This window comes from Macaca mulatta, chromosome 3 (assembly GCF_049350105.2).
Source record: "Macaca mulatta isolate MMU2019108-1 chromosome 3, T2T-MMU8v2.0, whole genome shotgun sequence".
NCBI classification, from domain to species: domain Eukaryota; kingdom Metazoa; phylum Chordata; class Mammalia; order Primates; family Cercopithecidae; genus Macaca; species Macaca mulatta.
Window position 1 is genome coordinate 79,383,147 of NC_133408.1, and position 27,351 is coordinate 79,410,497.

Here is a 27,351-nt window from a genome sequence, read left to right on the forward strand (position 1 = left end):
GGGGTTCAGTGGCTACTCACAGACATGATTATATTGCATTACAGCCTTGAACTCCTGGGCTCAAAGTAATCCTTCCATCTTAGCCTTCTGAATAGCTGTGACTTTAGGCATGCACCACCATGCCAGCAAAGCCTATCTTATGCTCTAATGTCAGCTCCTCAGGAAAAAAAAAAATTCCCTAGGGTAACGAATGCCCATTTATATTAATAGGATATCATCTTGGTCTCTCCAGAGCATATTTCACCTGGAAGAGTAGACCTTGTTTTAGGCAATTTATTTTGCCCAGTCTGTTCATCAATAGAAACAGATATTTATAGGCTGAGCAACATGGTAAAACCCCATCTCTACATATATAATATATATATATATATATATTCCAGGTGTGGTGGCACATGCCTTTACTCCCTGCTATTTGAGGGGCTGAGCGGGGAGGATTGCTTTAGCTTGAGAGGTCGAAGCTGCAGTGAGCTGTGATCATGCCACTGCACTCCAGCCTGGGTGACAGAGCAAGACTCTGTCTCAGAAATTTAAAAAAAAAAAAAAAAAAGAAAGAAAGAAAAAGAAACAGATATTTTTCATCTGCCTGTCCCTAATCCGAGTGTGTGGACAGTTAAATTAAGTATCTACAATACCCATATTCTTAAAAATAATCCTTTTTGTACATATGCATTAAGGTGTGGTAAACAATGAAGAAAATATTCCCTGAGACTCATTCACTAAACCGCTGGTCTCACGGTGAGGCACACTTCTTCTCTCAATGTTGTTCTTTATTGTGTATGTCATTGGTCTAGAAGACATAGTTGTAGGAGTGTAGACTTGGCTTTCATGAGGTTCCCACCTGCCTTCAAAGGAAAACTGAGAAGTAGAGTCAAGTCTGTGCCAAATACTAGTTTTAAGCAGTTTCTAATGTGTCTTGTATCTTCTTATGGTTTTACTCTTCTGCTTTTGTGTTCATAAATGTCATATCAGCAATGCTTTCCACAGAAACTACATCAAAAACAATATTCTCATATAATTGTCTTCATTTCTTTCCAAGACAAACTTATGAAGAGTAGAAGATGCATTCTTATTGATTAAAACACTTTACTTCTTAGGGAAAAATGTTTAGTAATCTGATCTTTCAGTTGTCATTGTTAATGAATATAGTTGTATATCTAATCCAAGGTAATTTTTATTTTATGCTTCCTAAGATAAGATGACAGAAATATTATTCAAGGAAATCCCTGCTTACAATATAAAATGTATTTATCAATGTCAACATCAGCATAACTGACACACTAAACATCAGCATTCATTCTAAACACAGATAGCTTTATTTTATTATTTTGAGAACAGCTAGGAAGCCAAGATGAAAGGAGCATCAATGATAACAGAAACTAAGAGGCCAATAGTAACAATGGAAGGAACAAATGAGAATAGTCGTGTGGGTCCAAGACACAGGAGAACCCTATAGACACTGGAGACTGTGGTCTTGGTTGGGTACTTCACAGCACATAGCTGGCTGCAGATCTGTCTGAAATTTAGATACACATGGCTTTCTCCGAAGCATATCTCTGGCAAAAAATTTGAGTTTAAAGACTCCGTACTCACTAAGCCTAGTGACCACTGTTTCTGCCAGACACTCAACAAGAAAGTAATCAAGTGGTCAGAGAAGACCTCTTGAGAGAGCAGGACCCCAGGAGGTCCTCACAGATCAGGTAAAACTTGATTCTATAGAAAAGAAAGTAAAAATCCTTCCAGATGAAGAAACAATGGGTCAGTGTGACTATCTGGATTTTGCTGTGTGACATAAATGAGTCTCATTAAACATGAACATAAGTCAATTGTCCAAATTGAACAACGGTGCCTGCTGACCCCAGAAAATAGAGTATGAATCAGCCAGACTAGGAAATGTAAACGTAGAATGTCCTAACCGAGAGCACTGGCTTCAAATTCTGACCCTGCCATATACTAGCAGTGGGACATAGAGGAAGCTACTTGTTGTGGCCAAACCTCAGTTTTCTCATCTATGAAGCATGCATAAAAATAAAATGGGCCTTGTATGACTCACAAGGAGATTAAATGAGGCAATAGTTTAATAGTCTTAACCTCATCTCCAGCTTGTAGTAAAACCTCAATGACTGTAGATTGTAGTTAAAGGACAGTAAAAAGAGTCTTCCTCATCTTGCACCATGAATGGACTTCAAAATTTAATCTCCTGCTTCTGTTTCTCTCTCCTTGCCAATATAAGGCCTGCACACTCACTATCATGCATGTTATGTTTCTGTGGCACTGTCACCCTGACCTGCTCCATTCCTTAACTCTTCAGGTATTTCTATACCATCAATCCTACCTTCCCTCCTTGAAAGTGTTACTGAAACAGCAGGGGTTTGGTCTAGGTCCTGCTCCTGGCCACACAGAAAGCCAATGACTGAGATGCTGAGTATTGCCAAGGAAGTAGGCTTTAATCAGGTGCTGTAGCCAAGGAGATGGAAGCTTAGTCTTAAATCCATCTCCCTGATAGACTAAAACTAGGGGTTTATATAACAGGGAAGAAATGTACCAATGTGCAAGAAAAGAGGAACTAAGGAGGGAGAAGGAAGCAATCATAATGAATGAAGGGTCTTGTTGTCTAGATGGGATATGGTGATCTGGTGAGTTTCCATTCTTTGATACTTTTTTTTGAGAGGCCTGAAGGGTCTTTTCCTGAGGAAGGAACTCAGATAAAACAAGTGTAAGTTTCAGTCTTTAAGACTATAAGGCTTAATTTCTACAGTTAAGAAAAAAAAATAAAAACTGTCTGTGGGACAATCAGGTTGGTTTCAAAGGCTGTTTTCCAAAAACCCTCTCTTGTTATCTGTTCATTCCAACATTTTTTCAAAGACTCCCTCAAGTGTCATCTATTCTTTGAAATCACCCTTGATACATTAGGGAGAACTAAGTGCTTTACATGATAGCTGTACCTTTAAATAGTGCCCTGACAAACTACCATCAAGGCCATTAATCGCTTCCATGAAAATCATGGATCATTAGTGTATGGATAAATGATCTTTATGCTGCTGACCAGTGATTACTCCATTTGCACCCCATAACTAACCAGAGGCATTATTCTAATAGACATGTGTCATGTTATTTTAAGGTAGGATTAAAAATAATTCTGTATATCTCAAGCACCTTTTGCAAATAATTATTATTTCCTAGGGGCACAACTACACATCTGTAGTAGCAGAAGTGATTTCCTAAGAAATGGGTATCTGGCAGATATACATATTTACTGATTTATTTATTCTATGGTGTAGTAATTTCTGTGTTTAAGTAATATTTAGTCACTTTTTCTTACGCAAATCTAGCATAGTCTTAGGGATACCAATATGAGTACCATGTGGTAACTCATATCAAATAGCCAAACGACTGGGGGGCAGCAGAAATATGCAGTTACCCCGACAGTTACATATAGAGTACAAGGGCTGTAAAAGAGACACACTCCATGTCCTTGAGATGACAGTGGATGAGATTTTAAACAACATTCCAAGAGAAGATCATGTTTGAACTGAAATTTAAAGAATGAATATAAATAACAAAGTAAATAAGTAGGAAATGTATTGCAGGCAGAGAAAACTGCACACACATCTAAAAAGAGAACATAAACTATTAAAATAACTGCAAATAGGCTAACATAAGTGAAGCCTAAAGTTTAGAAGGAAGTGGAGAGATATCACTTATGAAATTTGCCCAGGGATAATATCCCTTTCTCTGTTTCTTTCCTATCCCTTCTTTGGTGGGCCCACATACAATCATACCTCACTTAATGACAGGGATATTTGATGAGAAATGTATCATTAGACAATTTTGTTGTGTCAACTTCACAGAGTGTACTTACACAAACCCAGATACTATAGCCTATTACACACCTAGGCTATGTGGTTTAGCCTATTGCTCCTAGGATTGCATGGTACTATCATGAATACATAGGCAATTGGAACACAACGCTAAGGTTTTGTGTGTCTGAACATAGAACAAGTACAGTAAAAATACAGGATCATAGTCTTTGGAGATCATTATCATATATGAGGTCCCATATTGACTGAAATGTTGGTCGTTATGCAGCACATGACGGTACTAACATGAGAATACAAGAAGTGGAAGACAGATGGTTTAACTGTACTTCAGGAAAGGGCATGAGGTAGGAGATAATTTGGAAATCATTAACATACAGATGACTGTTGTAGAATTAGTGAAGTTGTCCAGGAGAATATGTAAATTGAGTACAAATGTGAGGCTAAAGAGTAAGAAAACACTAACATTTAAGAGGTATCTAGCAGAACAGTTTCCCGTAAAGCAGATTGAAAGAGGTAGGTGGTGGTGGGAGAAAAATCAGCATTGTGCCAGGGAAGCCAGGATCTGTTAGGAGGTGCTGGAAAAAAGCGGCCATTGCAGTGTCACCTACCAGAATCCCACCCTTTCCATGCAATTTCCATCTGCAGTCACTTCTTTAGGGATGTGGAAACCCTCAGGAGTGTCATGCCACTGTGGTATGGCATTTGTTATATTCATAAAGTTATTTTATAAATTTTTAAATTTTATCGGGAACAAAATTCCAGTAGGGTTCTAAATCAAATTTTGAGCGATGGATTCTGAATTAAGAGTCCACATCAGATATATTTCCCTATACGGTCATGCAATACACAAGATAGTACTTTAAGCCAATAGCTTCATAAGAAAATACTTTGTATTTTATTTCCAGTCTAAATAAAGACAGGTCAATGAGTTCAATAGTTATAACTTATCCTGTGTGAGTTTTCAGTATTCTAACAGAATTTCCACTGGGAGGCAAATTAATAATATTACTTTGAAGACCTTTCTTGATATAAGTATTATATCAATACACACAAACACACATGCTCACGCGTGCATGCGCATGTGTGTACATGCAAACTTTAAAGTTTTGATGTAGAGTACCTTTTTACCCCTCTAGAGAAAATCATGTTAAAATCTTTTGTTTCCATGATTTTTTTTATTTTATTTATTTATTTTTATTTTTTGAGACAGAGTTCCCCTCTGTCTCCCAGGCTGGAGTGCAGTGGCGCGATCTCCGCTTACTGCAAGCTCTGCCTCCCGGGTTCAAGCCATTCTCCTGTCTCAGTCTCCCGAGTAGCTGGGACTACAGGCGCCCGCCACCACGCCCGGCTAATTTTTTTGTATTTTTAGTAGAGACAGGGTTTCGCCGTGTTAGCCAGGATGGTCTCGATCTCCTGACCTCGTGATCCACCCGCCTCGGCCTCCCAAAGTGCTGGGATTACAGGCGTGAGCCACCGTGCCCGGACCGTTTCCATGATTTTTAAAAGAAATTTTTCTAAAATTCACTATTTAAAAAAAAACCATGACTTCCTCTTTCCTTATTTCATAAATCACCTAATCATGCGTCTGCTGGAATAAGGACTTGTAACTGCAGCAGCAGCTGGAAATCTAGTTTTCATCTACTTCCTCTCACTTCTGCATAAAATGGATCATAAAAACAGACTGGAAAAAAGTAATTAGAGAATATTTGTATTTGAAACACTTTAGTTTTACAAATTATATATATATATATAATATATACAATATAATATGTATTTATGTATGTATTTATTTTTAGTTTTCTCCCTAATTTTAATTTTTTTTTAATTTATCATCTTTCTTAACCTGTGCTGCTAGGTATATGGTACTATCTTAGCCCATTTTTTTTGTTGTGGCTCTAAGAGAGTACTTGAGGCTAGGTAATTTATAAAGAAAAGAGATTTACTTCTCTAATTGGTTCTGCAGGCTGGAAGTTCATGGGCATGGAGCTGGGGTTCTGCTGGGGTTCTGGTGAGGGCCTTAGGCTGCTTCCACTCATGGCGGAGAACTGAAAGCTGAAGTGAAGCCAATATGTGCAAAGAGATCACGTCGGGAGGGAGGGAGCCAAGAGGGAGAAACCGAGGAAGCCAGAATCTTTAATAATCTCCTCTTGAGGGACCAAACCTATTCCGCACACACTCGCTCCTGAGATAGGGCATTTACCTATTCATGAGTGACGTGCTCTCAGGACCCAGACACTTCACTAGGCCCCACTGCCCAGTACTACCACATTGGCACAAGTTTTGATGGGGACAAATTATATCCAAACCATAGCAGGCACCGAAAAATAAAATTACTTTTAAAATAATGAAAGTGTTACATTCTTGTATTACTTTTTTTTTTTCTATTGAGAAAAAAATAATTTAAATGTATGATTTCAATTGTGTTTGGAAAATGTACCCTTTTTTTTCAGACTGCTAACAAGTGATTTGTTTCTGCCCCCCACACAAGCACTCTTCTTTCTCTCCAGAGATCTATTCAGTACACATTTTGGCAATGGATCCAGAATAATGAATTCTTACCATTTAAGTCTTTAGTATCACTTTGAAAACAAGTAAATCATATATTAATGTTTTACATTGGCATTTATATTATTTTATGTCTGTATAATGATGTCCATAATGTATGATTCACTATCCAGTTTAATTTAAAAATTAGAAGAAAAAAACAATACTTTCCTATGCATAAACTCTTTACAGACAATAAAGCAATTGCCTATGCATTATCTCACATGGCCTTGAAAAGCTAGGATAGGTTTGCTTTTGCACCAGCTTTTTAACTAAAGAAACTGAGATTTGGTAAAAATGAGCTGCCTGACGCAAGTCAGGATGTGGCACAGATGTGGAACCTCAGAAAAAGACTTTTGGATTCAAGATTAGCAGTAGGGTGCTGGATTTTTAATAGGCTTGAGTTTTATAATCAGAAAATAATGAGATGTGAAGCCTGAGTCTGCTTGTCATCACTGGCCAAGCTACGTGTTTTCCCTGTTAGAAATTTTGGTTCATTCAGTCTTGATTTTTTTATTTGTAGAGCTATAATAATACATTTACTATAGTGGTAATAATTTTATAAGATAAAATGATAAAGTCAATGAAAAATGCCTGGTACAATGCCTATTACACAGCAAATGTAATAAAGATACAGTTGGTACCGTCTCTTTTATTTCGCAGTAGTTAGTGGAAGGGACACAAGGGCTGACCAAGAAAAAAGGGATAACCACCAGGTGGCAGAAGAACACAATTAAGTTTATTTAGGTGATGCTTTGGCAGATTTGTATGCAGGGAAGTCCCTCATAGCATTAGAACAATGCAGGGGCCACCACCTAGAAGGAGAAGGGAGCAAGAGAATTCCTAAGGACAATGAGAATTGAAGAGGGGGCTCGCATGTCTACGTGGTATCACTTAGCCTCCCAGGAGGAATCTCTGGGGCAGAGAGCTCTGACGGACAGCATGTGGTCTATACAAATCTGGTGTTTATCTAATCTATGGCTAACAGATGTTGGTAAGTTTTGTGTAGTAGGCAAAACGAGTGGGCTGTAAATGGCTGAGAATCTGTTTATTTGGGTTGTATTTTAAACAATTGAATGTGTAAAAAGTTAGGCTTGGTGCCAGCAGGATTATGAGGTAACAGGTATTGGCCTCCTGGGAAGACGTAAGCAACATAGGACCGGTATACAGATACCATCTCTGCCTCATTTATGTATACATCAATCACCACCCAAAGAAAAGTAAGATGAAATAGCAACAGCTTTTTTTTTCACCACTGTGAAGTTTACATTTTGATTTGTGTGTGTATATACATATGATTATCTATATGTGTATATATTATTTCCATTTGCAAATGATTTATATGCTTTATAATGGAAAAAATATAACAATATGGCTTAATAAAATAAGCAATATAACATAAGGATGACAATGCATATGTATTAGAAGTTCAGATACAAAAACTAAAAAGATCACATGTTGACCTTTATTTCTATTTGTAAAAATAAATTTATTAAAACTGAGGCCAAGCACAGTGACTCATGCCTGTAAATCCCAGTATTTGGGAGGCCAAGGTGTGAATCCCAGAGTGAATCACTTGAGGCAAGGAATCCAAGACCAGCCTGGCAAACATGAAGAAACCCCATCTTTACTAAAAATACAAAAATTAGCCGGGTGTGGTGGTACATGTTTGTAATCACAGCTACTCGGGAGGTTGAGGCAGGAGAATCGCTTGAACCCGGGAGGCAGAGGTTGTGGTGAGCCGAGATCATGCCACTGCCCTTCAGCCTAGGCAACAGAGAGAGACTCCATCTCAAAAAAAGAAAAAAAATATCTGAATTGTACCACTTAAATAGTTTTTGTAATGAAAATATTTGGTTAATTCAATGTTTGACTCACAGTTGAAGAAAATACTGAAAGTAAAGTCTCATCTCCAAAATAGCTAGTGGCCAGTATATACAGGCAAGTGAACATGAGTGATACCAATCCACGTCCTCAGCAGTGCCACACCATCTTTCCCTGGTAATGCTTCTCTTGGAAAACGATTCTGTGAAGATAGACTACACTATCAGTCACACATCTGAAGTCCCTCACATAGTGTCTACTACATATAAAACACTAATAAGTAACAACTTTTAGCATTAATACTATTAATAATACAGCATAAAACACTTTTAAACTAACTATAAACAAGAAATCACCTTAGAAATTATAGAAGTTGAAAAAGAAAGTCAAGAACCAAGGAAAAATTTTTCCAAGTTAGAGAAATTTGTGCTTGCGGTGTTGTTCCTTCTTTGGTCTTTCGATACCTTAAAAGAACATTAAAGTTCTATTCACTTATTTAAAAGTTCAGAGTCCACAAAGGTGAGCATCTCTCTCACTAGCCACAAGACTGTTTATCACTATTTGAATAATAATTCAGTAAAATATGTCTAAGCAATTAACTTCTTTTGAAAAGTTGGTTTAAAAATTCCCCCAATTTAATAACACTTAATTTTGATATTTTTAATTATCACTTTCTCAGTTTCCAAAATGTCATGAATCTCTCCATTTAAATACCATTTTTCTGAAATTTCTGAACATTTTTTTTTCCTAACTCTTCATGGTATTTTTTGGCATCTAACTTCTTGCTTTGAGTACCTCTGAGACTAACTCCATCAAGCACGACTTTCCAATAATTCCTAGACATTCTTGTTTACTTTCAGATGTGGCTGCTTATATTCTCTCTTGTCAAATAAAAATAATATCAATTTGGGTATAATATTTTTTCTCTCAAAAATAGTCTGCTTCCAGTTTCATAGTTTATCCACTCAGGATTCCACCAGATTGTTTTCATAGTGGAAAGAGAGAACTAGGTTTATAGTGCAGTGTAATATAATAAAATCTCATTTCTGAAAAGTCTGAAAAGTGCTAGACAAGGTCAGTGGGTACCAGAATAATTTTGAGCTATGGTATAGAAGATAAAATATCCTTTCTAAATTCTTACCTTTAGACAATCAGTCTTTGTAAGGACCTACAAGAGGGTCAGAATAGTAAAATAGAATAATAATAATGGCTGCTCCAAAATGTCACACATTTAATTCAAGAACCTTGGAGAAGCAGTGGTAAGGGACATTTTTAACAGTTACCAAAGTACAATTTGCTTCCTATCATTGCATAATGTTATTTCCCTATAAACAGTGTGGTTGTCTTATTATTTCTGAAACATTGATCACTTTACTGTTCTTTTATGCTAATAGGCAAAGTTTCCATTGAGCCCATGTAAACAGTGTTTCTTGGTTGATTCTGAGTCTTCTCATGTTAATTTTCATGTTACTTGAGATTGCATTTATGCTAATAATATTCTAAATCTAATAACCATATGTTCAGAGAGTAGCAAGGATGACTATACTGTGAGTTAATAACATAATACAATACTCTGGAAAATTGCTGACAAAATATAAAATATCAGCTCACTACAATTTCCCAAACTTCTCTTGACTGCACTAAGGATCCAGATGCTGACATGGACAAAGCTAACTTCAAACTGCATCTTAAAGGTCATATCATGTTTCATTTGCCTCCTTACGCCTCAGTTTTTTCATCATAAAACCTGTGATAATAACCCCTACATTAACCCTCACTGAAATTTTGATGAGGCAGTGAGATGCTGGTTTTAAAATTGTTTTGTGTGTATGCATTGCACACATGTAAATTTATTAGACATAATTTTGATCCTTCTTTCTGAAAATTTGACAGAATTGTTCAATGAAATCATTGCGGCACAAGAATCATAAACTTTTCCTTTATGACCCTCTTAGTCATGATGTAAACCAAGGCCGATGAAGAGTTACTTTTCATAAAGTACTGGCGTTAGACCAGTAAGTTGTAAAGGTGCTAATTGAGAAGAACAAGGGGTGGTTCTTCTACTTCAGGAGTCCATAAGCTTATGAAGATACCAGAAGGTAAGTCATGGCAATATCAACTAATTGCCATGTAAGAATACCAACATGAGCAAAGGTGGCAGGAGTACAGGAGCTCATAGACTTGCCTGAACAATAAGGAGGGAATACATGGATGACGTGAAACCTGAAGTTCATTATGAAGATAAGATGACAGTCTGAGCTGTACAAAGGCACCCTTTTTCTCAGAGTGGGTTGTGAGCACTATGACTAGGTAGTTCAGGGCATAGGCTGAAGAAAGGTAGGACAGGGTTGGGTTATGATGGGTTCAGGATTCACTCTATTTGTGATTTATGCTGCATAAGAATATTCAGAGTCTATAGATGATATAAAGACCCATAAAATCTCTATTATGGAAACCAAAGTACGTTGTTGATTATAGATGGAGCCAAGACAGGAAGGCATGGTGGTAAATTAGGAACATATAACTTTAATTAGGTACAACACAAATTAGGGTATGGCAGGGATATGAAAACAATGAATTAGAACCATATTTAAGAATATGTATTACTCCAAAATGAGTAATTGAGTAGTTTGAACACAGAGCAAGAAAATGTATTTATTTCATAAATTATAACTTACAAAATGAAATCAGTAATTCAGCACACAGTGAAAATTATCCAGGGAATTGTAGCAGGTGTACACATACTTCGCATACTATCACTACTGTGTAAAAATTCTAAATGACCTCTTCAAGGAATTCCTACCATGTATGTGCTTTGTGTGCACACGAGTGAATGTGCACATGTGCTTTGTGTGAAAATAACTGCTGGATAGCAGTCAATGAAGGAAACCTCCAGAGACCTTGTGTTCATTGCACAATAAAAAGTACAGATAAAATGTGGTATTGACATAAATATTTTGTAATTTGAAAACTCTTTCATGGTAGCATCTGGGCAGTTTAACTGAGTATTTTATAGCTATGATATATTGGGTTTCCTCTGAGGGCACTGGACAGAGATTTACACACTGCAACAGAACTCTGAAGCATAACCTGTCTTACCTGGAGAAGGACAAAGGAGAAGGCCTGTTAGTTACTGCTGGTTTCGTTTAAAAGGCCAGTCAACTATTGCTGATAACTTTGACATTTTTGGTCATTATTTGGTGTCTGTTTGTGCCCATTTTGCAATATCCCATGTTACTCTTCTGTAGTTTGCGATTCTCACTTTTTATTCTCTCAGGGCTCAGTTAATATAGAAGAAAGGTATTCCAATCCTGTCTATAAAATGTATCTTTCTTTGAAATAACTGCATTCATTCTCAAGTACAGAAAGCACATAACAATATAGTCCTAATTTTTAACCTTATTAAAGGTATAGCTGGCAAGCTGTATTCTGGTTCTTATCAATATGCTGAACAGCAAAATGTTTGGTTTCATTCTACCCAGTCAACCCCCAACATGGTTATCTGAGGTTTTATGGCAGCTCCAGGTTGGAAGGAAGCTTCCTTTAAATCTGTAGAAGAATCAAATAGAAAATCACCTTGGAATTTTGTTCCTGACCTCTCCTCTGACAATTCTTTATGACAATCAGAGCTGGTGTCAGATCCTTGAACCAGAGAAAAGCTGAAGAAACCTGGTGGAGACTGTGTAGGTGATTCTTCACCTTCCCTTTGTCCTCTATATATTGTGACTTTACTTATCTAACTCAAATCCTCTTGCATCATCTCTTATTTCAGTCATGACCAGAGTTAACAGTTCTAGGCAGGTTTTCTCCCACTCCACTCTGAAATCATGTTGTCTTAGGTATGGACCACGTGGTTTCTGTCCTTTGGCACATTGGGAGTCTCTACTAGCATCAATTGTCCCATTTACCAATATCACAATTACGTACTTAATAATATTATCAACTACATATTATCAGTATTGGGCTAAGGGATCCATTTCTTACATAATGAGGTTGTACAGGAAAAGGTTAACACAGCAGCCCTGTGTTGCTCAAACCATGCACATTTGAAAAAAAAGACTTGTCTTCAGGACAGATCCTTGGGTGACTCCCAGGAGGTAACCTCTGAGCTCTCAAAATTTTCTACCTAATAATAATGTATTTGTATGCCTATGTCTTTGGGTCACACTATACCGGTGTGACCAGATAAGTTTATCTTACTAATGCGATTTATTGTTGATGCCTACTTGTGTTCTGAGATGCTGTGATCTGAATAGTTGAGGTCAGTTACAGGGCTACTGAATGTTTACACAATTAATCCCAAATGAAAATCCTGGACACCAAGACTCAGTTGAACTTCTCTCGTTGGTAACACTTTTGACTTGTCAGACATCATCTCTGGGAGAATTAATCATATCTTTTGCAGTTTCACTGGGGAATTGTCATGTGGATGCTCACAACAGTCTTGTCTTGGATTTCTCCATTTGCCTTTGCTGATTTTAATCTGTAACCTTCAAATGTCATAAACTAAAATTGTGAGTACAATAACTTTTTCTGAGTCCTGTGAGTCATTCTAGTGAATCATAAAGTCTGCAGATGGTCTTAGGGACCTCAAAACCAGAGGTATAACCTAACGATAACTACTAGCTGGTAGTATCTGCTCATAGGTGCTGCTGGTTCTACCATATACTATCTCACTGGAAAGCGTTTGGTCTCATAGAACAATGGCATAAAATATTAAAGACTTAGTTAGTGTATCTGTCTGGGAGCAACACACCAATGATTGATGGCAGGCACTGTATTCCAAGAAGTGGAATATGTACTGATGTAAGAGGAATGTCCTTTATAACTTCAAAACTTGAGTCTAGAAATTTAAGGATGGAAAGTGGAATTGCCATTGTAAATGCCTATGTTCTACACGTGTAATTATACATTCCATTCTTAGGGTATCCTGGACAATATACTCCTTTTTCCTACTGATATAATATTTCCACTAAATCCTCTGAGAGAAATCCCAGTGATATTTCCACTGAGCTTCAGCTATGACTACTACCTAATCATTCTAGGTTTCTCAAAATGTTGGACTATTGGGCTAAGATAGGAAAAAGTACAATCACAGGAGTAGTTGGCAAAGACTATAATCAAGGACTTGTTAAATAATGGAGGTTCTCTGATGATAACAGAAATAGATAATTATAGCAACCAATGCCAACAAGAGCAAGATACCAGGGCTTTGGTATTTTTCTCAGGGAAGATCTGAGTCATCCCAACAGAAAAGCAATCTAGACCAATTGAAATGTTCATTAAAGATAAAGGCAACTAGAATGAATGGTGGAGGAGGTAGGTAATGGTAATTATCAGTTACAACAAAGTAGATTGTAGCATCTATACGTATATCTATATCTAGATTTTTTTTTTTTTTTGAGATGGAGTTTCATTCTTGTTGCCCAGGCAGGAGTGCAATGGTGCGATCTCAGCTCACCACAGCCTCCGCCTCCCGGGTTCAAGCGATTCTCCTGTGTAAGCCTCCCAAATAGCTGAGACTATAGGCATGCACCACCATGCCCGGCTAGTTTTGTATTTCTGGGAGAGACAAGGTTTCTCCGTGTTGGTCAGACTGGTCTCAAACTCTCCACCTCAGGTGATTCACCCCTCTTGACCTCCCAAAGTGCTGGGATTACAGGAGTGAACCCCCTCGCTCGGCCGCAGTTTATGTATTTTAACCAATGTTATTGTTTTAAAGAGACTGCAGCTATCCAGCATCAAAAGTTTAATCAATAGTGGTGTACTTAAGGTCATGTGAGGATCTCAACAATGCCAGAGGTGGACTGGGGCGGACAACTTTGCTGCTTATGTTTCATCCTCTAAGTCTTGGCAGTCTCGGGTAGAATAGAACTTCCAGGAAGCTCTCAACTGGCTTCCTGCCAAGTGTTTTGCCTCAAGTGTGTACAATACATCTTTACTTTCTTACTCCATAGCTACTCAGGACATACTATCACCATAGGGAAAATGAGATCATAGGCCAAAATAAGGGGCAATTCCTTTAAAACAGAATTGACTGACAAGAGTATATAACTGGAATTGAGATTTTCTGGTGAACATTATGAAGTAAATAAGAAACAAAGCAGTGGAAGATGTAGGCAAGGGAATGAGGGAATGACTATAATAATAGACTTAGAGTGAAACTGATTAATCAGTATTTAACTAAGGCCTGAGAATGATGAGGGGAAGTGAAAAGGTAGACTACCTACCAAATAGTGTTTCCCCTCCGCCTCCTCCTCCTCACCCTCTTCTTTTTCTTTTTCTTCTCTTTCTCCTTCTTTTTCTCTATCTTTCCTTCCCTTTTTCTCCTCCTCCTTCTCCTTCACCCCCTCCTTTCCTCCTCATTCTCCTCCTTCTCCCTATAACTCTTTTCCTACTATTTTTCCCCCTTTGGAGACAAAACACGTAAGAACCATGTTTGCATTTTTAGACAATAATTATTTATTAAAATGCTCTAAATCCTCATTTAACATCATTAAGAAATTATTAAGTTTTCTGTGTGAGGCTGTCAGTTTAGAAAGTTTTGCCTGAAGATTTGATGTGGCATTGTTTGCCATGTTAAATGTTTCCTTCTGATACCAATTATTTTATAAGTCATTCTGCTAAAGTGATTTGTAATTCATACTTACCATGCACACAACTAAATTTGTCTGCTTGTGCTGCCATAAAAAGTACAACAGACTGGGAGGCTTAAACAACAGAAATGTATTTCCCCACAGTTCTACAGGCGGAAAGCCCAAGATCAAAGTGTTGTCAGAATTTGTTCTTGTGAGGGCTCTCATCTTGGCTTGCAGATTGCCACCGTGTTAATGTGTGCTCATTTGGCCTTTCCACTGGGTGTAAGAGAGAGAGAGAGACAGAGAAAGAGAGAGAGAGAAAACTCTCTGAACTTTCTTCCTCTCCTTATAATGACACCAATCCTATTATATTATGGTCCCACCCTTATGACCTCTGCCCTGTCTCCAAATACCATGTAAAAAGTTATCTTCTCTCTCCTATTTATCCCGTAGGAGGTGAATGAGTTCCAAGAGGGTGGGAACTTCATCTGTGTTATTTGCTATTCCATCCAAAGCACTTGGCAGAGTTTAGTACATGGAAGTTGACAAATATATATTGATTGCATGAATTGCTGAGTGAATGTATGAACAAATAAATTAATAAGACTACAGTCTTTACTTATAATTTCTAAGAAGTTTCCATAAGGAAATATGAAATATCTCAACATAAATTTGAACTTTTGAGTCATGATTCCCTGTCCTGTGTCATTAGGTAAGTCTAAAATAAAAATTAAAGGACTTATTCAAACTACAGAAAATAAAGCAACAATTAATCATAATATTTTGTTTTCAAAAATTAATACATAAAACATTCTGTATACTATCGAGTTTATATTGTCACTAGGTAAAAATTCAGAATGACAGAGGGCCATAATAGTACTTAATACTGGGGAAATTGGAGGAATGGTTCTCAGCTAAACTAGATTTTTTTCTACAAAGCTCTGTTACTTAAGTGAGGAACAAAAAAATATTTCTCCAATATTGATTAATACTTCCCAATAGTATGTATTACAAGCTGTAACTTGGACAGTATTTTCAAATGAGATTTAGTTTCTTTTCTTAAGTACCTCTTCTTGTTCTACCAGATGTATTATTGATATTATTTGAGGTCTTTGTAATTTTTTATAAACATTTATCTTATAATGGAAAATTTAAATAGTGATCAGCTCTGATGCGTTGTAAATCTAACAGTCTAAAATTGCTTTGTAAAACTTGGTGATTTATTCAATTAGTTAAATCACACTCTTAGAGCTTTGCAAAGATTTATTGACTTTTACTGCTAGAGATATTCATGCAAATAACCTTCAAAATACCTATTTGAAAACATTTTAATCAAAAGATCTATTCCATCACTCAGTGGTGGTCTGTGGGAGGAATATTAAGTTGCTACACATTAAATCATCCTTAATAGCTAAACACTACATTTGGCTTTTATCTTCAGAACCAATTTCCTTCTACTATATTTGTAGGGAGAATTCCATGAAAGGAAATACTAGTTAAGTATTCAGGTGAGGCATGAACTAACTTGAAGTAACACAATTGCTTTAATAATTCCATAGGTAAACAACCACAAGTTACAGAAAATAAGATAACACTTAAGTAATCACAATTGGCTAGAATTTTTGTCCATTTCATAATTCTGGAAAGATTATCCAAAGTTGTAGAATAAATGTTTTTGTCATGAATAATATAAAGGCCACAAAAAGATATCATTTTTCTTTCAGTTGGTCATATAATTAACTAGTGAGTCAAAAATAGGGAACCCTCAAGTGTCGTTGAAGGTAACCGTGACATAAATGAAGTATTCAGGGTGAGTTTAAATCAGCACTGCACATGTAATCACTATATTCAAGCAAAAGCCAAAATACAAATCTTGAAGATAAAACAAAATGTGGTTTTGTTTTGATTTTATTGGAATAAAACATTCTACAATAAGAAGCTTGATGAGTAAACTTGGATTGAAATAAGCAAGCTGGGGAAGAGTAGGACTAATAAAGCTTCACTAACATTTTTGTGGTGCTTAGAAAAGATTCGAAAACTACAGGCGTTGTGCTTGACTTCAGTAGGTAGCAAAATATAGTCAAAGTATGTACTCCAGAAACTATATTCTGAAATAAAATTAAAGCTAGCTAGCTACTAACAGATTTTTAAGATAAATTTGTGGAGAAAACAGGATAAATGTTAAACCCAACGAACATGGAATTATTGTCTTCGGAAGTTGGGAAGTAAATGAAATAGCTATTTGGAGACGACATATTAAACATTTTCTGGGAAAATATTAACATTTGTCACCAAAATGTATTGAATAATTTCAATGTGCTCTGAAAATTGCTATGAGCTTTGCAATTTTAAGTATTTTTTTTTAATACAAAATTTTCAAACATCCTCCACTTGATTGGTTCCAAGTAACTAGCCAAACTACCTAGTGTGAGAGGGGGCGCCATGTCTAGAAAAGAGTATTAAAGCAACACCTCTAGAGGATAGCAGTATCTGGACAGCATATTTGGGGCTGTGGAAATGGCCCTGGTGAGTAAAAGATTATGTACTGAAAGAATACATTCATAAGTAAATATATTGACTATAATGGAAGCCAGGTTATAGAATGCAGTTGAGAACATGGGAAATGAACAAGGCGAAAATTAACCCTGTGGTGCTTGATGATAATCCAGGGTCTAGATGTAATCTCATGATTAATATTCATATAAAAGAAATATGTACATAGATACAGATGTATGTGAGGGTGTGTGTGTGTGTGTATGTGCATATACATGCATTTATTTTTAGCTCTTTCTGCTGAGGGGCACTAGAAGTAATAACACCCCCGTAACAAAGGGTCATGGATCCTTGATATCGGGACTGGACAGAGAAAACACAAGATGAGCCTGAACATTTTGTGCCAGAATGTAAGAAAGTGCTCCAAGAGTGATAGGGCCTCTCAAAGAGACATAGGACGTAGCTTGATGGATTTCCCACTAGCCAAACCTGGGAGATACTGAATTTCAAAATAAATAATTATCCTAACAAATCGTGACATTAACAATTCTACTTAACATTGAGTTAAATATAAATCTAAGAGTCCACACTGATATGAGTCAATGGAAAAGGGAGATTGGTAAGCTCTACTTATTGTAGAATTCAACTAGTAAACATAAATGGAATAGTAGAAATTAAAACCATCATATGGCTTCCATAACAGTAACATTAGATTCCTGTGAGGAATCAGCAACAAGTGCTGAATTCAATGAATAAGTTTGATGTGGAATAAGGTATTTATACAGTATGAAAATATCTCCTTTTTAATTTGAAGTAATTAATTATTCAAATGTAATTATTAGTTAGCTTTCTAGTTCAGAAAATCCTAGATATTATGGTTACAAAGTGAAAAGCTTATCACCAATAACAGAACAAACCAAGATCATTTTCTCCTGATGTAGCGAGAACAAACCATCATTACAAAGATACTCCCAAAATGTTTATAATATGAGAAAACATCAAGCAAACCCAAAATGAGGAATGTTCTACAGGGGAAATAGCCTGTAGTTATCAAAATATTAAAGTAATGAAAAGCAGAAAACAAAAAGTATGAGAAATTGTTTCCAACTGAAGAACAGTAAGAAGACACGACAATTAAATAAAACATGATCATAGATGGGATTGTGAATCAATATAGAAAACTATTAAGACAATTTGTGAAATTTAAATGTGGTCAGAGGGTTAGATAGTAATATTAATTTCTTAGTTTTTATTTTGCACTATGGTTACATAGGAGAGTGTTATTTAAAAAGTAAATACAAGCATTAAGGAGTTAAGTGGCAACATATTTGCAACTTGCTTTCAAATGATTCAGAAAAAAAGTGTTTGTGTGTGTGTGCACGTGCCTGCGTGCGTGTGTGTGTGTGTGTGTGTGTGTGTGTGTGTGTGTGTGAAAAAAGAGAGAGAGGGAGAATTTGCAAATGTATAAAATATAGAAGGACTAATACAAGTCAATGCCCATCACCCAAATTTAACAAATGGCAATATTTTGATACATATTAATTGCTTCATCAATCAATTCTATTCTGCTGAATTATTTTACAGAAATTTCTAGGTATTTTATAATTTCACATTTAGGTATATACACATTTAGATTCTTGTAATCGGAAAATAGGAAGTTCCATCACCCCAGAATCCTCACTCATACTACCTCTTCGAAAACGTAAAGTCCCCCAACCTTTCTGTCAGGGCCACATTGCCTCATTATTACTTCAGAAATAATGATTCCTCCCACTTTATTGTTCTTTTTCAAAGTTGTTTCACATATTCCAGGGCTTTCCTTTTCCATTTACATTTAGGATGAGCTCGTTCATAAAATCTCCTTCTGAGATGTTGGTAAGAATTGCATTAAACCTGTAGGTCAATTTAGAGATAATTGATATCTTTATTAAGCTGTGTCTTCTAATTTATAAACACATGATGTCTCTGCTTATTTAGGTCTTCTTTCATCACTATTTTGTATTTTTTGGCATAAAATACTTGACATTCTTTCCTAAATGTATACTCAAATGTGCAATTTTTGTTAGAGCAATTATAAATGATACTGGGTTTTAAAATTTTGTTCCCACTTCTCTGTTAGTAAATAGAAATGCAGCTAAACATTGTGTGATGATTGTGCATCCCATGACCTTACTGTACTCTCTTGCTACTTCTAGGTTTTGTGTTGTTAATTATTTGGAATATTCTATGTATACAATCAGGTCATCATCTGCAACGAGCAGGAGCATTATTTCTTTTCCAAACTATTTGACTTATTTTTTCGTGGCTTATTACAGTAGCTAGAATTTTCACTATTATGTTGAATAAGGATGGAAAGTAGATATCATTGCCTTGTTGCTGATCTTTGAGGAAAAACATTACCTTTTGTTATTATGATGTTAGCTTTTGGATTTTGTAGATTTTAAAAATAATGTTTCACACATTTCCTTCTACTTCTAGTGTAGAGATGAATGGATTTTGTGAAATGCTTTCTGTACAATTTATGTAATATAATTTTTTCTTCTTTAGTTGGTTAATATGGCGAATTACAGTGATTTATTTCCTAAGGATGAAACGGACTTGCATAACTGGAAAAAAATCCCACTTAATTGTACTGTGTGTTTTTATATTGTTGGATTTAGTTTACTAACGTTGTTAATTCTTCTTTGAATATTTTGTTGAATTCTTCAATGAATTCTAGTGGGCCTGTGAGTTTATTTTTCATAAGTTTTAAAATTATGAATTTAGTTTCCTTAATACTTACTATTTGTTTCACACTTGGCCATTATTTGCTTTACATTTTGGTGAGTTGTGATAGTTTGTGCTTCTAGAGGAATTCATTCATTGGTTGTAAAGTCTTTGTGTGGAGAGCTGTGCATAGCATTCCCTTATCATTTCGATATTTGCAGTGTTTCTAATGATAGTCCACTTCATGCCTGCTACTAGTAATTCATGTTTTTTTCTTTTAATAAAAGTTTTGTGTCAATTTTTTTCTCTAGAGTTTCTTTATTTATGGTTTCTCTTTATTATATTATTCCTCTGTCGCTTTGTGTTTATTTAGCTCTTCCTTTCATAGTTTTCTGAAGTGGGAGCTCATTTTCCTGATTTTAGACTTTTCTTCCTTTCCACTACATGCATGTATTGCTATAAAATGTACCCCAGCACTGACTTAGCTGCATCCTACACATTTTAGTTCAATGTAGGATGTATGTTTGAGAGACGTTTTGGTCTTCCTTTGGGAGAGTCTGACGACTGCAGGCTTTAGTGACTAAACTAATTTCTCTAAAGCAAATGGCCAAGATAGTACTTGCCTTTCCCTTCACCAGTTGCCAACAAACTGAGCAAACTGCTTCTGGGAGTTGGGATTCTTTCCTGGGAGGAGCATGAGACTGTTTGCAGAGTTTGAATAAGTACATACTAAATAAACTCCTCTATGAAAAGCAATGTTTTTTTTGTTTGTTTGTTTGTTTGTTTTTTTGTCTGTTCAGGAATTAAATAAAGCAATCTCAATATATGGTTAATCTGATTACAATACTTTAGATATAAAATTAGGCCACCTGGCACTTAGGTTATTCAGTTACTTCTTAATTACAGGATTGTGTGTCTGGGTGACATTAAGATTAAGGGGAAGGTATGTCCGGATTTTTCATTTTTTTCAGTGGATTTCAGCATATATTCTTGAACATCTTTCAAGCATTGGAGAGCTGAAGCCATTCTTCTTATTAAAGCATACTTGTGGAGAGTCCTTTATTTAAAACATGAATAAATATTGAGGATTGTTAATTCTCAGATTTAGTAAGCTACTTGCCCTTACATTTTCTCCCCAATCTAGTGAGAATATTTTGGAATTCATGCTAAGCAGCCTGCTGACAGCAAAGAGTGTTATTTTTGTTTTGATCTTCGTATTATGATGGAGAGCTAATATGGAATGAGCAACAATTTATTGCTAAAAACCTCCCTCAGAGACAGCCAATAAAAGAGGTATGATATCGCTCTAATGAAATAAGCCTCAGAAATGATTATTTCTGGTCACTGGGTGAGGTTCAGATGAGACAGATGGAAATAATAAATGATGTCAGACAAGATGCTCCCTACCAGATGTTGAACAATCATAAATATTTATCTCAGAAGATAAAAGTTTTACTTTATTTTCATATTAGATATATAACCTGCTTGTTTTCTTGCTTGAAACTGACAGATAAAATGCTGGTTGCTTTCCGGAAAGTACATGTCTTTGAGACAAGCTGAAGGGCTACGAATAGTCATTTCCTTAAAGCAGATGCCTGGGTGCTGGTGGCCAACCTTCCTCCAGAGCTCACTGGTTTTATTTCGCAGTACGCCAGATAAAAGTAACAGGGCTGTGCTCCTAGCAGTGAAACTAATTTTGTCAGTGGTGACATTAGGTACCCCAGAAAAGGGCTGATATCATAGTGGGGAATAGAAATGTGAGCCAAGTTGCTGTTAAACTGGAAGGTTTCCTGTTCCCATAGTGCCCTGAACATATTTGCCCTGTGGACTCCCTGCTGTGAAAGAGAAATAGAAACAGGGAAGACACTTATCGGTGGCTCCATTGTCACAAGGAATATAGAATTGTCCCATTATAAGTCTCCTTCTGTGTTGCTTTTGAGTGCTTTGAAAAGCTGCACAAAACATCTACATGTAGTTATTTTACAATTAAATAGTATATACATATTTGGAATCCACTCGTGACAGAATATCAAATACACTTACAGCAAAATAACAAAGCTGTAATGAAGAGTCTTACTGGACTAATGGCTTTTTAAAACACTTTATTGCAATAGTTTTTGGAGTACAGGTGGATTTTGTTATATGAATAAGTTATTTAGTGGTAATTTCTGAGATTTCAGTGCACTCATCACCCAAGCAGTGTACACTTTACCCAATATGTAGTCTTTTATCTCTCATCCCCCTCCCAACCTTTCCCCTTTAGTCCCCAGAGTCCATTATATAGTTCCTATGAATTTGCATCTTCATCACTTGGCTACCACTTATAAGTGAGAACATAGAATATTTGGTTTTCCATTCCTGAGTTACATCATTTACAGCAATGTCCTCCAGCTCCATCCAAGTTTCTGCAAAATACAGTATTTTGTTCCTTTTTATGCCTGAGTAGTATTCCATGGTGTATATATACCACATTTTCTTTATTCACTCATTGGTTGATGGGCGCTTAGGTTGGTTCCACGTCTTCACAATTGCAAATTGTGCTGTTGTAAACATGCATGTACATGCGTCTTTTTCACATACTGACTTCTTTTCCTTCGGGTAGATACCCAGGAGTGGGGTTGCTGGATCAAATGGCCATTCTACTTTTATTTCTTTAAGGAATCTTGATGCTGTTTTCCATAGTGGTTGTACTAATTTACATTTCCACCAGTAGTGTAAAAGTATTCCATTTCACCACATCCATGCAAACATCTGTTTTTTGACTTTTTATTATGGCCATTCTTGCAGGAGTAAGGTAGAATCTCACTGTGGTTTTAATTTGCATTTTTCTAATAATCAGTGTTGTTAAGCATTTTTTCATATGTTTGTTGGCTGTTTATATCTCCTTTTGAAGAATTGTCTAGTCATGTATTTGCCTACTTTTTGATGGGATTCTTTCTTTCTTATTTGTTTGAGTTCCATGTGGATTCTACATGTTACTCCTTTGTTGGATGCATAGTTTGTGAATACTTTCTTCTGTTCTGTGGGTTGTCTATTTGCTCTGTTGATTACTTCTTTTGCTGTGCAGAATATTTTAGTATAATTAGGTCCTATTTGTTTATTTTTGTTTCATTGCATTTGCTTTTGGGGTTTTAGTCATTAATTCTTTGCCTAAGCCAATGTCTAGAAGAATTAGAAGAATTTTTCCAATATTATCTTCTATAATTTTTATGGTTTCGGTTCTTAGGTTAAGTCTTTGATACATCTTGAGCTGATGTTTGTATAAGGTGAGAGGTGAGGATCCAGTTTCATTCTTCTACATTTGACTTGCCAGTTTTCCCAGCATCATTTATTGAATAGGATGTTCTTTTCCCAATTTAAGTTTTTGCATGCTTTGTCAAAGATCAGTTGGCTGTATTTGGCTTCATTTCTGGGTTCTCTATTCTGTTTGATCTATGTGCCATTTCTATACCAGTAACATGCTGTTTTAGTAACTAAAGCCTTGTAGTATAATTTCAAGTTGAATAATGTGATACCTCCAGATTTATTCTTTTTGCTTTGTATTGCTGCAGCTATGTGTGCTCTTTTTGGTTCCATATGAATTTTCATTTATTGATATTGTTTTTTTCTAGTTATGTGAGGAATAATAGTGGTGTTTATATGGGAATTGCACTGAATCTTTAGATTACTTTTGGCACTATGGTCATTTTCAAAATATTCATTATTCCTATCTATGAGCATGGGATGTGTTTGTATTTGTTTGTGTCATCTATGATTTCTTTCAGCAGTGTTTTGTAGTTTTCCATGTAGAGACCTTTTACCTCCTTGCTGAAGTATATTCCTAGAATTTTGATTATTTTTGCAGCTATTGTAAAAGGGATTGAGTTCTTGATTCGATTCTCAGCTTGGTCATTGTTGGTATGCAGCACTACTACTGATTTGTGTACATTGATTTTATATCTTGAGGCTTTCCTGAATTCGTTCATTGGAGCTAGGAGCTTTTTGGATGAGTGTTTAGGATTTTCTAGGTATACAATTGTATCATTGGCGAACAATGGCAGTTTGACTTTCTCTTTTCCAATTTGGATGTTCTTGCTTGATTAATTTCTCTTATGTAATTTCACTGGCCAAGACTTCCAGTACTGTATTGAATGGAAGTGGTGAAAATGAGTATCTTTGTCTTATTCCAGTTCTTAGAAGGGAATGCTTTCAACTTTACCCCATTCCCTATGATGTTGGCCATGGGTTTTTTACAGATGGCTTTTATTACTTTGAGATAAGTTCCTCTTGTTCTTATTTTGTTGAGGGTTTTTTATCATAAGGTTATGATGGCTATTATCATCTTTTTTCTGCATCTATATGATCATATGGTTTTTGTTTTTAATTTGGTTAATGTAACATATCACCTTTATTGACTTGCGTACATGAAAGTATCCTTGTGTTCCTGACATGAAATCCACCTAATCATGATGTGTTATCTTTTTGATATGATACTGAATTTTGTTAGCTAGTATTTCATTGAGGATTTTTGCATCTCTGTTCATCAGGAATATTGTTCTGTAGGTTTTTTTTTCGTTGTTATTATATCCCTTTTCTGGTTTTGGTATTAGAGTGACACTGGCTTCACAGAATAATTTAGGGAGGATTCCTTCTTTCTCTATCTTTTGAAATAGTTTCAGTTGGATTGGTACCAAATCTTCTTTGAATGTCTGATAGAATTTAGCAGTGAGTTCCTCTGGTCTTGGGCATTTTTTTTTTTTAATTACTGATTCAATCTCACTGTTTGTTATTGGTCAATTCAGGGTTTCTATTTCTTCCTGATTTAAACTAGGAGGATTGTATATTTTCAGAAATGTATCCATTTCCTTTAGATTTTTTAGTTTGAATGTGTAAAGGTGTTCATAGTAAACTTGAATGATCCTTTGTATTTCTGCGGTATCATTTGTAATATCTCCAGTTTTATTTCTAATTGAGCTTATTTGGGTGTGCTCTCTTCTTGGTCAATCTCACTAATGGTCTATCAATTTTACCCTTTCAAAGACCATCGTTTGTTTTATGTATTTTTGTCTCAATATTATTTAGTTTTGATCAATGTTATTTCTTTTCTTCTGCTGAGTTAGGGATGGTTTGTTCTTCTTTCTCGAGTTCCTTGAGGTTTGACTTTAGTTCGTCTATTTGTGCTTTTCAGACTTTTTGATATAGACATTTAACACTATAACTTTCCTCTTAGCACTACTTTGTATCTCAGAGGTTTTGATGATTTGTGTCACCATTATTCATCCTGGATAATTTTAAATTTTCATCTTGATTTCATTGTTAACCAAAAATCATTCAAAAGCAGATAAATTTCCATGTATTAGTTTAGTTTTGTGTGTTCCTTTTGGAACCGATCTCCAGTTTAATTTCAATTGAGATAGTTGATATGATTTCAGTTTTCTGAAATTGATTGGGACTTGTTTTGTGGTCTAGTATATAGTCTATCTTGGGGAATGTTTAAAGTGCTGATGAGAAGAATGCCTATTTCGTAGTTGTTGGGAATAATGTTCTGTAAATATCTGTTAAGTCCATTTGCTCTGTAGTATAGTTTAAGTCCATTGTTTTCATTGTTGTTGACTTTCTGTCTTGATGATCTATCTAGTGCTGTCAGTGGATTATTGAAGTCTTCCACTATTGTTGTGTTGTCTATCTCATTTCTTAGGACTAGCAGTAATTGCTTTTTAAATCTGGGAGCTGTAGTGTTAGGTGCATATAAATTTAGGATTGTGATACTTTCTTCTTGATGAATTAATCCTTTTATCATTATATAATGTCCTTTTTTGCCTTTTTTTAGCTGTTATTGCTCTAAAGTCTGTTTTGTTTGATAAAAGAATAGCTATTCCTGATTGCTTTGGGTTTCCATTTGTTTAGAATATCTTTTTCAACCCCTTTACCTTAAGTTTATGTGAATCTTTACATGTTAGGTGAGTCTCTTAAAGACAGCAGATACTTGGTTGGTGATTTTTTAATCCATTCTGCCATTCCGTATCTTTTAAGTTCAGCATTTAAGCCATTTACATTCAATGTTAATATTGAGATATGAGGTATTGTTCTATTCATCACATTAGTTACCTACTTTGTTTTTTTCATTATTGTTTTATAGGCCCTGTGAGATATATGCTTTAAGGAGTTTCCATTTTTGTGTATATCGAGCTTTTGTTGGTTCTCATAATTGATGTTGATATTTGTTTGGCAAGTAAAACTTTTTTTGACAGTTTCTTAGTCATGGTTGCTTTTGTTTACATTCCAAGGATGAAAACAGTTGCTGATATTAAAGCTAGTTAATTTAAAATAATCATTTATTTGTATTTTTTTATTTTCTATAAAACATAATTATTATAATATATGCAAAAGCCAATGTAGTAGAAAATATAACCTAATCCAATAAAACAGAAATGAACTTATTGCACACGTAATTCCAGGAATTTCATTATGAATACACACATATGAATGTGTGTATATGTGTAAGTTATTTTAACTAACCAAAATGGGATCTCTGTTACTGTACTATACAAAATTGGAATATGACTTATAATGCCTTTTTTATTCATGAAACATCATTCTGTTTCAAGATCCATATAGATATAGTAGAGTGTGTTTTTAGATTATCACAGTGTTTTATGGTGCTGACAAAAATATAATACATGAGTTTAATTAAAAATATTCTGCACTCAGAAATTTCATCTCTATGTATCATGAAACAGAATGATTTTACTATATCTTATGTTCTATTAATATTTTTTCAACATTATCAGATATAATATTATCTCTTCACCTCTTGATATTAATTATTCTTCCTCCTTTTTAACATTTACTTTTTTGTTTTTAAAATTGAATGAGATAAAAATTTCAGAAAAATGAAATAATTATATAAATCACAGAAATATGGATATAAGTGAGATATCAAGTCAGCCAATCAGAAGGAAAATAATAATGAAACAGTTTAATGGCAAGTTTTTGAGTACTTAGGAAAAACAGGCCTGGTGATACGCAGATGATGGTAATGTAAATGTGCAGAATATTCTGCTGAATACTTTGGTAATGCTAACTCTATCTCATCACCTCTGCAATATAGATTTTTCACAACGTATATTTCTGAAATGAAGATCATCTAACAATTGAATGCAACTTACAATTTCAGTCAATCAAAGGATAATTGTAACACAGAAAACTTGTGAAACCCATACAAAACCTCTTTTTGATGCTTTCTGATAAAATCAGGAATTTTCCAATCGTAAGGTATCTTTGAGTTGATTCAATGAACTATCCAACTATTTGTCCCCATAATGTATCCACTAGAAATGTAATATTTGTATATGTTTTCGTATGCACAGAAAGATAGATGATATAACATTTAGAATTGCTTATAATTT